The sequence below is a fragment of the Podarcis muralis genome, chromosome 7 (assembly GCF_964188315.1).
Source record: "Podarcis muralis chromosome 7, rPodMur119.hap1.1, whole genome shotgun sequence".
Taxonomy (NCBI): domain Eukaryota; kingdom Metazoa; phylum Chordata; class Lepidosauria; order Squamata; family Lacertidae; genus Podarcis; species Podarcis muralis.
The window spans coordinates 12,092,895-12,101,994 of record NC_135661.1 but is presented as its reverse complement, the minus strand read 5'-3'; positions in this window follow the sequence as shown (position 1 = coordinate 12,101,994).

Genomic DNA, 9,100 nt, shown 5'->3' with positions numbered 1-9,100 from the left:
ATTTTTGCCAATTTACTTGGTTTTAGACACCAAGTAATTTAGATACCAAGTAATCATATAATTTTCTCTTAAACCATAACATGCTGTAAATTTTATATCCAAATTCCACAATCGTCCCCATGCTTCCATGTCTATATTATGACCAATATCTATGGCCCAGTGTATCACTGAGGATTTGAAACACCGCCAGTCTCTGCCCCTTGTGTGTATCAGGGTGCACACACAGAGCAGCCTTTTTTGGAATTTGAGAGCCTCAGATACAAAGGGCAGGCAAAAAGTGAAAGTACTGAAGACAAAATTAGGAGGAACTTGAGCATGCTAAGGAGGAAGGTGGAGCAGCAATGATTCAGGAGTTCCTGCGATTCTGCATGGCTCACATTTTCTTCTCTTCCGCTCATCTCACTTGAAGCAGGAACCAAAACCTTTCTTAGAAAGAGGAAAGCCTTCTCTAGATTTAGGCAGCTGATTCAACCCGTCTCTATTTTAGTCTTGCTCAGTCTGTGACGCAATGTGGGGCATCCACCTCTTCCTAGTTAAGTCTTTATTTGATCATGAAAACATGCATTTGTGATTCATTCCTTCCTTTGTTCGTTCATTCATTCATCCCCTTCTGTAGTATCAGGTTCTTTTGCCTTTGACTTCATTTCCTCTGCCTATCACATCGTTTTCTGACTAATGCCTTTCCTGAAATCCCCACTACTGGAATCCCTGAGCAGAATAATTATTTTGCATGAGTGGCTCTTGTGACCCTGGAGTCTCACAGTGACCAGGACAGTGAATCGAAGGCTCTATCAACTCTGGCCTTTGCCCTGGATGCTGGTGATCAAGTGACCCCTGAACTGGAGGGCGGCAGGAAGGAGGCTAGGAGACTCTAGTGTCACATCCACACCATAAAGCTGAAGCACATTAAAAGCACATGGTGGGATTTTTTTCAGGGAAGGCAGGCACTTTGAATGTACAGTGTATGTTGGGATACTGTTAGGGAGACAAAGTCCATCATGGCCCCATGTCGCCTCTGGACGTCCATCGATCTCCCATAAACACGCAGTATCAGCAATTAGCGACACGAGCTCTAGAAATAGCTTGCCACATTCCAGAACTGGTGCACGCTCTTATCAGCAGATAATGCACAGCAAAAGATGCACGCAGGAGAGCATTATTTATAAGTTTATTCTGTGTTAGTCAGAACAGAGAAAAACATGACTGCCTGCTTCAGCGTTGAGGCACCGAGGGAGAAACGAAAGCAATAGAAAACATAAACATCCTGTGAACAGGAAATACGCAGACTCACAAAGCCTGCTCCCTTTTAAGGTGGAACGGAAATATCCTAACAGTGTAGATGTGACTTGCTCTCCAGAAATTAAAGGTAAAGGTACCCCTGCCCGTATGGGCCAGTCTTGACAGACTCTGGGGTTGTGCGCCCATCTCACTCAAGAGGCCGGGGGCCAGCGCTGTCCAGAGACACTTCCGGGTCACGTGGCCAGCGTGACAAAGCTGCATCTGGCGAGCCAGCGCAGCACACAGAAACGCCGTTTACCTTCCCGCTGGTAAGCGGTCCCTATTTATCTACTTGCACCCGGGGGTGCTTTCAAACTGCTAGGTTGGCAGGCGCTGGGACCGAGCAGCGGGAGCGCACCCCGCCGCGGGGATTCGAACCGCCGACCTTTCCAGAAATTAGGAGAGATGAATTTGTAGGAGGCAGAGGCTCAAAAGGCCTCAGTTCACTCTTGCAGGAGCAGGTGGATCACTTGGCATTCTCCATGGTGCCTAGGCAACTGACCTTCCTTGTTGCCCCCTGGCCCAGGGGAATCGGAACAGGCCAAATTCCTTGTGACTATAATCGTTCCCTAGCCTGATGCCCTCCAGGTTTTATGCTGCTGGGGCTGATGTGAGCCGTAGCCCAAAACATCACCATGGTACCAGGTTGGAGAAGATTTTGCAGCAAGAACACACACATGCCATCCCCTCTGCAGATTACAGAAATTAACCTGCAACATCTTTGCAAATCAGATTTGCTGAGTTTGTTGTTTTGTTTTACAGTGCTGCCCCCATGGCAGGAAAACACACCCACCCACCACACTGGAAATAATATTTAGCCAACCTTCCAGCTACTGAAATTTTAACGTGTGCACTCTCAGGTCTATTAGCATCACAACCGTGAGGGCTAGAAACTAGACCTTTGTCAGAAAAAAAAATGAGTAGCGCTATTATAGTATAAACCAACCGCCATTTGGAAATGTTATGGTTAGAGAATTGGACTAGGAGCTGGGAGACCTGCTCAGCCATGAAGCTCACCTTTAGCCAGTCACTGCCTCTCAGACCAGCCTACCTCACAGGATTGTTGTGAGGATTGTGTGTGTTGGGGGGAAGAGCCATGCACACCCTATTTGATCTCCTTGGAGAAAAACGTGGGCTTATAGATGCAGCAAATAATAAATATATAGTAATGTAGATAAATAAGGTACCCCTGCCCATACGGGCCAGTCTTGACAGACTCTAGGGTTGTGCGCTCATCTCACTTAAGAGCCAGCGCTGTCTGCAGACACTTCCGGGTCACGTGGCCAGCGTGACAAAGCTGCATGTGGCGAGCCAGCGCAGCACACGGAACGCCGTTTACCTTCCCGCTAGTAAGCGGTCCCTATTAATCTGCTTGCACCCGAGGGTGCTTTCGAACTGCTAGGTTGGCAGGCGCTGGGACCGAACAACGGGAGCTCACCCCACCGCGGGGATTCGAACCGCCGACCATGCGATCGGCAAGTCCTAGGCGCTGAGGTTTTAGCCACAGCGCCACCCGCGTCCCTTATAATGTAGATAAATAACTCCTGGCAAATCAGTGTGAGCTGAATGAATATGGGCACACACAACTTGTGAGGTGCAATATATGCGTAAAAAGCATTTGCCGCTGGACAGAAAGGATGTTTCCAAAATACTTGAGAGGAAGAGGCTGGGTCTCTGGCCCTCGCTCGTTTTGCTCGTTTTTCTACCTTTTTATTCCCAGGGCAGCCTAATCCTCTCGTTGGAAAGCAGTTTAGGGTAGGAACTCAAGAGGAAAGCCACTCTGTGCCTATTTCAGCTCAGGGCAATCCTGCCCCCCAGTGGGAGACTGGTGTACAATGTACTTTCTTTTTTTTAAAAAAAATGTATTTTTATTAAATTTTCCATTTTAACAACCAAATCACATTAAACATTCCGAATTATACAAATACATATCATATAGTCCAAATATTCTGCCAAATTATAAATTTTTATTGGGACCTCCCATGCTTCAAGTTCGGGGGTGCTCCATCAGGTAGCTGGCACCAACAGAAAGGAAGTTCACCCCCTGCAGCCAGATATTTATTTCTGTGCCTAAATTGGTGGTGGTGGGGGGGGTTTGGGGAGGGGGCAGAATTTAGGTCACAGCCACTGGCTTTGCACCTGATCTCCAAGGGGTCATTTGCACAGGGGTCTAAGCACAGACATCTAGGTCTCATCCAGAGCCCCGCTTGTCCCATGCTTCGTAGGGCCGGGTCCAAGTAGTCCGACTGGAAGAAACAACAATCCATGGATTGTTCCGATTCAGCAGGAAACTGAAGTGTGGATGAGTCCTAAGAGAGACGTGTTGCTGTAATACGTTGTAAACGCCCCCCCTTTTTTTTCTGTGTATGTGAGGAGTCTACCAGATGCCCTGTCACAAGGTAGTGGCGGGAGGTAATCTCTAAAAAAACCTGGATACATAATACAAAACATAACAAAGATAAAACTAAAAAGTTAGAACATCAACACCAGTCAAATGCACGGGACAGTCATCCCCATCTCCACCAATAATGTGTTTTTTTTATTTTATTTGTAGCTATCTATCCATTTTATTTGTTCATACATTTCTATCCCATGAGCTCAAGCACAGGGTTCACTGTCCATTTTCTTTTTGCTTTTATTTTTTAATTTTTTAATTTTATTTGCTCAACACATAACAACAACAAAAAGACATATTACACCATAATATCATCAGTCGCGCCTTACATAAAGAATTAATATAAATTCCATAATCCATCAACTGTAATGGTCTCTTCCTTTTAAATCCAACTTCCCATCTACTCCATAAATCTAATTACCATTCTTTGCTGCCAATACATGTTATTGCTATCATCTCAAATCAGTTCAAAATGTATTCTATCATATACCTATTGCTGGTATTATTCAACTGCCGCAACGGATCAGTATTAGTAATTTTCAAATATATTTTAAATGCTCCCCATTTTGAAATAAATTCTTTCCTTGGTTTGTTCTTTAATTTTTCAGATAGGCTGTCTAATTCAGCATAGTCAATCATTTTTTGGACCCAGGTTTGTCCAAGACAAGAGCAGGTTCGCTGTCCATCCTCTATCTTCACAACAACTTGCAGGTTAGCGTGTGAGACGGCAATGGGCCTAAGGTCGCCCCAGTCAGGTTCATGGCTAGGCGGAGATCTCCCTGTCTTCGCGTGACACTGAACCAGGCTTTGCCAACCTGGAGCTGGTGGATATTGCAGTGCAAAGCCTCTGGAGGGCACTGTTAAGGTTGGAACTTAACTGGTTAAAAAGTTCCCATGATGCCTCAACATTCAGACGTCAGCTGTAGAAGCTGGGAGGAGTCTGGGAGGAGTTTCTGTTCTGTTCTCCTCTGGTCGTTGAGGGAAAAAGATGTAGCCGGTAATGGCTGAAAGGAGCCCAGGAGAAATCCCTGGGGGAATGTCGGAATAAAGAGCTGAAATGGACAAACCTGGACTCTGTGTTTGTTTGGAAGCTAAGTGAAAGGCCGTGACAGTTTCACCGCTGTGCTATCTCTGCTACTGGCGTGACTGGAGCTGACTGAGAGCGTGCGCAGGGGAAGCGCTGCCGGACCCAGCAGCTGGTTGTCATAAGGAGCTAATGGGGGACCAATAAATCCATTAGCGGGGGTCGCTCCCAAATTACCAATTTGCACAGGTTATGGGTAATTACCGCTTGTAAAACTGTCACTCAAGAAGTGCCGGAATGCGTTTGAAGTCTGCGGTCGAAGGCAGAGAAATACGGCAGGAGTTTGGCGGAGTTTTTTGCCTGGTGTCAAAAGGCAAGGAGAGCTGCGGAGTTTAAAAGCGGCTGGCAAAAGGACACAAAGTGGCTGCCTGTGTTGCTGAGGAAACGTTTCTCCACGGAAGGGAGAGCCAGAGGAGCTGAAACTGGTCCGTAAGTACAGCTTGGGGCCCCTTGGGAGAACGGAAGAGGATGGCAGGCTGCCAGGTCTTGGAGGACATTCCATGCTCACTTTAAGAAGTTGGGCAATCTGGCTGCTGCTTTGAAGTCTACTGTTCTGGGTGCCAGGAAGCCAGAGGCCACTTGGCTAGTGCTCCAGGGAGTTTTGTGAGGCTGGAAGCGGAAAGCAAGGGCTGGGAGATGGCTGCTTCAGAGCAGAAGGCAAGATGGCGCTGACCACCTTCGTGAGAGCCAGTGCACAGCTGGGAGGGGCTGTGGGCCCCAGAGGGGCAAAGGGACTATTGGCACTTGGAACTGTGCTGCATTTGCTGGGAAGCTTCAGCAAAAGGCCAGAGCCCTGGAGAAGGAATACAAAAGCCTAGAGACGGCTGAAGCCCCTGTCCCTGATGCTTTAGCCACAAGGAGTGCTGCTGAGCAGGTGGGGGGGCGGACTTTTCCAAAGGCACGTTCAAAAGTTTTCCACTGTACGTGCTGGAATGAAGTGGAGGTTCAGAGGGGGCGGAGCTGGCAAGGAGTGCTTTTCCGGAAGAAGGAGAAGGAGGCCAGCTGGGAGGAGCCCAAAAGCAGTGATTTTCCACTGGAGTTCGTCTTTGCTACGTGTACAATTTGACGGGACGCTTGCGACGCTGTTGCCCCCACCGGAGCAGAGGGGCAAGACAGGATGTTGCCAAGGTCAGCCAGCTGGGTTTCCAAGGGAACCAGTCTGGGAGAAGAAGACCAGCGTGGGAACGCAAGGGAAAGACGTGTCTCGGACGCTGGGGAGGGTTGTTTTCTCATCACTGCTTCTATGGCAACTGTGCAGAACAACTCCAGCCAGGACACAGTGACACGCTGGGTGTTTTGGTTTCTGCTATCAGGCAGCACCTGATAGGCAAACTGCGGAACTGCAGGGCTGTTTTCAACAGGAACAATTGTTTAGCAGACGGAATGAAAAAGTCGGTTTCTGCTGTGGCTAACGTGTTTTTCTCCATTACAGGAGGAGCCAGAGATCTACGTTGTGCCGGGACTGAATTGTTGTCGGTTATCTGTATCTGCTCTAACGAAGCAGGGGTTCAAAAATGTGCTTTGAAAATGACACCTGTTCCATTTTCAGAGGGGGGCGACAACGGGTCAAAAGCGAAGAGCAAAAACACTTTCTTTGTTCTGGAGACACCTCTGGAGGGTGGTGGGAATGCTGGAAAAAGCACAGGTGCAGTGTGCTAAGGTTCCCAAAGATGTGCAAAAGTTGCACAGGTGCACAAAAGGGTACAAACTCCGGAAATGTGGGAGGTCCCAAGGGTGCAGGGCATGCAAAGGTGCAAAGGTACTTGGTTTTCCCGGGTTTTTGGGAGGGTAGCCAAGGAAGCTTTTGAGCTTGTTCACACACAGATCTGTCAGGACCCATGAGGTGTGAGAGTCTGGGTGGGGCCAGGTTTGTGCTGACGCTGACAGATGACCACAGCCAGGTGGGCTGGTGTCTCTCTCTCAACCCACAGGGGGAGGCGGCGCAACTGATCCAGGATTGGGTTGCGGAGGTGGAACTAAAGTTTTCCACCAAGGTGCAAGGGTTCAAGAGCAACCGAGGGTCACAGTTTACTGGGTCTGCTCTGGAGGAATTTTTCAAGGAAAAGGGAATACGTCACCAGGTGACGGGTGCAAAGTCTTCTCAAGGGAGAAGGGAGGCTGTGGCTGAGCCCGGTGACGGGGATCAGGTCCAGAATCAGGGTTCAAACCCGGTGATGGGGACCAAGTCCAGGGTCAGGGTTCAGGGCAGGTTTGGGCATCTCCAAGGGGTGTGAAAGGGGTGTCCAGGTGTGAGACTTCATCTCCGGTAATGGAGAAAGCTCACAAACAGGGTGTCAAGTCAGAGGGGGAAGAGTCTGACGGAGAAGACACAACTGCTGGCCTTAAAGGGTCAGGAGGGTATCAGATCACAGGTGCGTGGAAAAGTGTCGCACAGTGTGATTCTGGGAATGTGGAAGGGGTTCAACAGGTGCCTGGGAAAGATGCCGGGAAGTGGCACAAGGAGAAGGGGAAGGTGTTGAACTCAAAAAGGGTCTTGTCAGAATGCGAGGCATAGAGGGGGTGTTAAGGTTGGAACTTAACTGGTTAAAAAGTTCCCATGATGCCTCAACATTCAGACGTCAGCTGTAGAAGCTGGGAGGAGTCTGGGAGGAGTTTCTGTTCTGTTCTCCTCTGGTCGTTGAGGGAAAAAGATGTAGCCGGTAATGGCTGAAAGGAGCCCAGGAGAAATCCCTGGGGGAATGTCGGAATAAAGAGCTGAAATGGACAAACCTGGACTCTGTGTTTGTTTGGAAGCTAAGTGAAAGGCCGTGACAGTTTCACCGCTGTGCTATCTCTGCTACTGGCGTGACTGGAGCTGACTGAGAGCGTGCGCAGGGGAAGCGCTGCCGGACCCAGCAGCTGGTTGTCATAAGGAGCTAATGGGGGACCAATAAATCCATTAGCGGGGGTCGCTCCCAAATTACCAATTTGCACAGGCACCAGGTTGGCAAAGGCTGCCCTGGCCACTGCACCCCGCTCTGCACCATGTGAAACATCCTGTGTGTTTGAGTGTGCACATGTGCAGTCTTGTGCAAATGATACTGTGAGAGGTCCAGAGGATGCCACTTCCATTCAACACGCACACACAGAAGTCCCTTTCGAGTGGCTAAGCCACTTGGAAAGGTTTTAAAGAGAATTGGACAAATGGGGGGGGGAGAGAAGGCTATTGATGGCTACTAGTCATGGTCGCTATGCACAGCGCAACCATCCCGTTCTCACAGTGGCCAGCCCAGGGTGGATTTGATTTACCGTATTTTTCGCTCAATAACACGCACCTGACCATAACACGCACATAGTTTTTAGAGGAGGAAAACAAGAAAAAAAATTCTGAATGAAACAGTGGATGTATCATTTTTGTGCTTCATGCTGTGGCCACAGACATGTGATTTGATGGTGAGTTTGGGGCGACCCAATGCAAAGATCCTGAGGATCCATGCTTTGTAACCACGTTTTTGCACCATTGCAGCCCAAGGCAACAGTGGGTGCGTGATTTTTTTTGGTGCAAGATGTAGCCATGGACATGCCATGTGATCTGATGGTGAATTTGGGGTGACCCAGTGCAAAGATCCTGAGGATCCATGTGGATCCGTGCTTTGTAACCACGTTTTAAGTGGGGAGGGAAGGAAAAACACAGAAGGGACAAGGAGCACGAGAGGGGTGTGCGGAGAAGCAGATGGCTAACAATGCAGGAGAGGGGCTTAACGGGAGGGGGAAAAGGAAGGCAAAAGTTTTTCCCCACCCACCCAAGCCAGCCCCCCCCCTCTCTCTCCCACCTGCATTTTCCAGCTGCCTGTGGTGCTGGATGCAGCAGCAGCAGCAGCAGAGCACGGAAAGGAGGAGGTGGTGGCTGTCGGCTGCGCTCCTAGCGAAAACAGTGGGCAGTAAGACCCTGAGGCAGAATGCAGGAAAGCAGCAACCTCCTCTCTTTAGCCTTCCCTCCTCCACGATCTGATTTTTGCCCCTGTACTCGGGCCAGTCGGCTCCAGGGACCACACATTCGCTCAATAACACGCACAGACATTTCCCCTTACTTTTTAGGAGAAAAAATGTGAGTGTTATAGAGAGAAAAATACGGTAAATCAAATCAATTTAAATCATGATTTAAATTACTAGCCAGTAAGACTTGATTTAAATCTTCTTTTTTAAAGAACGACATTCCTGCTGGTATAATCTTAATAATTACAACCAGATGAAGGTTTCATTTTTGGAACAATAAATTTCCAGAGTAGTTTTTACAGTTATATTAAAAAATTACTGATTTGGTTATACTATTAGAAATACATAGATAATTATGAAATTGTGGTGAGGTTTAATGAGTTAACTGTTTATATTTGGACAACTTT